This window comes from Citrus clementina, unplaced genomic scaffold (assembly GCF_000493195.1).
Source record: "Citrus clementina cultivar Clemenules unplaced genomic scaffold, Citrus_clementina_v1.0 scaffold_4, whole genome shotgun sequence".
NCBI lineage: Eukaryota > Viridiplantae > Streptophyta > Magnoliopsida > Sapindales > Rutaceae > Citrus > Citrus x clementina.
In genome coordinates this window covers 5,411,395-5,414,486 of record NW_006262274.1, presented here as the reverse complement: position 1 = coordinate 5,414,486, position 3,092 = coordinate 5,411,395, and the positions used below count along the sequence as shown (strand labels likewise).

At 40.0% G+C, this 3,092-nt stretch overlaps 1 non-coding gene across 1 annotated transcript; it reads right to left on the bottom strand.

The window, feature by feature from the left end:
* Nucleotides 1–506: 506 nt before the first annotated feature.
* Nucleotides 507–610, bottom strand: LOC112099377. Its single transcript, XR_002906181.1, has one exon. It is a non-coding gene; the product is annotated as a small nucleolar RNA R71 (small nucleolar RNA).
* Between the last annotated feature and the right edge of the window lie 2,482 nt (nt 611–3,092).

Below are 3,092 nucleotides of genomic sequence, written 5' to 3'. Positions count from 1 at the left end.
TTGCATCTTTATTTTTATTTTATTTATTTTGCATGCATGGTCGTAGGTCATTATTACCTAATCTTGAACCTATAGACCTTGAATTAGAAAAAACACTTCGCACACACAAACACGTTAAAAATAAAATGGATTTGCAACCACAAGAGAGGCCATTTAAGGACTACTTCAGTCCCTTAGCTAATTTGAGTACATCATGCATAAGATACCCAAATGTAGCTGCTAGGAGTTTCGAATTAAAACCTAGTGTGCTAAATTGTCTCCCCACATTTTATGGCCTAGAAAATGAGGATCCATATAATCATCTGAATGATTTTCATGCCATTTGTCAAACTTTTAAATATGAAAATTTTTCAGACGATGATGTCAAACTTAGACTATTCCCATTTTCTTTAAAGGATAGAGCTCGTTCATGGTTAAATACTTTACCTGCCAATAGCATTTCATCATTGGAACAAATGGTTACAAAATTTTTAAATAAATATTTCCCAGTGCATAAAACCAATGCTATTCGCAGGGAAATCTCGGAGTTTACCCAGAGAGAGGACGAGCAATTTTTCGAAACATGGGAGCGATTCAATGGGCTACTCTTGAAGTGTCCACATCATGGGTACGAGAAATGGCACCAATGCCAATACTTTTTGGAGGGATTATTGCCAAATGTGCAAGAATGGCTAATGGCGACAAGTGGAGGAGAGCTAATGTCAAAAAGTGCATCAGAGATTTGGGAATTCTTCCAGCGACAAGCGGATAATTCCCAACAACGGAGTCGATCACTCAGGAATACTAGACGAATTAAGGGAGTAAATGAGTTTCAAATTGGCGAGTCAACTTCGGGAATCAAAGAAGTTAAGGAGATGGTTGAAGGTCTTGCTCGACAAATAGCATCGTTATCGACTGCTAAATCAACAAAACCACATGACCAGGACTCATACTCAGATCAAGCCAATGCCATAGGTGTAATGAGAAAGCCATCAAATTACAACCCATACTCCAACACATATAACCCTGGATGGAGAGACCACCCCAATTTTTCATGGTCTCAAGGATTCCAACAGAATGGACCAGCAGCTCCAGCTCCACCAATGCAACAAATTCCTCAAGTTCCTCAAGCCTCTCAGCCCCCATTCAGACCATACAATCAGAACCAGAACTACTCTCAACCCAGACCATGGGAGGATGCATTCCAAAATTTCAAGAATGTTACTCACTCCACGATTGAGCAACAGAATCGCACCATTGATGGACTACGAAATGAGTTGAGAGCAGGCTTCAATTCACAAGCCCAATCAGTTTCAAGCCTCGAGAAGATGGTGGGACAACTTGCTTCTTCAGTTCAGACCTTGGCAATGACCATTGAGAAAGGTAAGTTTCCAAGTCAACCAGTGCCTAACCCTAAAGGAGTGCATGAAGCAAGTACCAGTTCACCACAGCAGCATGGAGAGGTCAAAGCAGTAATGACCTTGCGAAAAGGAAAAGAAGTCGACAACAAAGTGGAGATGCCGGTGACAAAGGAAAATCAAATTGTACCTGTAAACGTTGAGGACTCACCACCGGAGGAGAGAGAAGAAGCCAACCCACGAGAATACGTTCCCAAAGCTCCATTTCCTCAGAGGTTAGCGAAAGGAAAAAAGGGAAAATCTACAGGTGAGATTCTCGAAATCTTCAAACAGGTAAGTGTTAACATCCCTTTACTTGATGCTATAAAGCAAGTTCCATCTTATGCCAAGTTTCTTAAAGATTTGTGTACTAAAAAGAGAAACATGCATGTTCAAAAGAAGGCATTTTTAACAGAAAACGTTAGTTCTATACTCCAACATAAAATTCCTTTAAAATGCAAAGACCCAGGCTCCCCCACTATCTCATGTAGTATAGGGAACCACACAATTGAGAATGCTTTGTTGGATTTAGGAGCTAGTGTAAATTTATTGCCTTACTCTGTGTTTGTGAAACTTGGACTGGGAGAATTACACCCAACTCCAGTGGTGTTACAACTTGCAGATCGGTCCACAAAAATACCTCGTGGTATTGTGGAGGACGTGCTTATCCAGGTAGACAAATTTTATTTTCCTGTTGACTTCATTGTAATTGACACTCAACCAATACAGGATTCAAGGAAGCACATCCCCATTATTCTAGGCCGACCTTTCTTGGCAACTGCGGATGCTCACATTCAATGTAGAACTGGAAATATGCAGTTGTCCTTCGGCAACATGACTATGGAGCTGAACATCTTCAACATTGCCAAACAACCTCACAGTGCAGATGATGGAATTGTTGATGTGGATTTAATCGAAGCATTAGTTGATGACACTTTTCTTTCAAACCTTAGTGATGATCCTTTACAAACATGTTTAACTCACTTTGGTTTTGATTTTGATATTGACAGATCGGTTGATGAGGTCAATGCCCTGCTTGACTCAGCACCATCTATGGACACTAATAAATGGAAGTCAAGAGTTGAGCAACTAGCACCATCAGAGAAGCAACTCATTCCATCATCAGAATCACCACCGAAACTCGAGCTCAAACCATTGCCCAACACTTTGGAATATGCGTTTTTGGGAGAAGAAAGTACTCTGCCGGTAATCATCTCATCATCCCTAAATGACGAACAAAAAGGTAAGTTGTTGGATGTTTTAAAAGATCACAAAGGAGCATTAGGATGGACCATAGCAGACATTAAAGGTATAAACCCAGTAGATTGCATGCATTACATTCACCTTGATGAAAATGCTAAAACTACTAGGGAGATGCAACGTCGGTTAAATCCTAACATGAAAGAAGTTGTTAGAACTGAGGTCCTTAAGCTATTAGATGCAGGTATCATTTACCCAATTTCTGATAGTTCATGGGTCAGTCCTGTACAAGTTGTCCCTAAAAAGTCAGGAGTCACAGTAGTTACCAATGCTGATAATGAATTGATACCCACTAGAGTAACTACAGGATGGCGTGTATGCATTGATTATAGAAAGTTGAATTCTGTCACACGTAAAGACCATTTTCCTTTACCATTTATTGATCAAATGCTTGATAGATTAGCAGGCTATGAATTTTATTGCTTTCTAGATGGCTACTCAGGATATAATCAGATT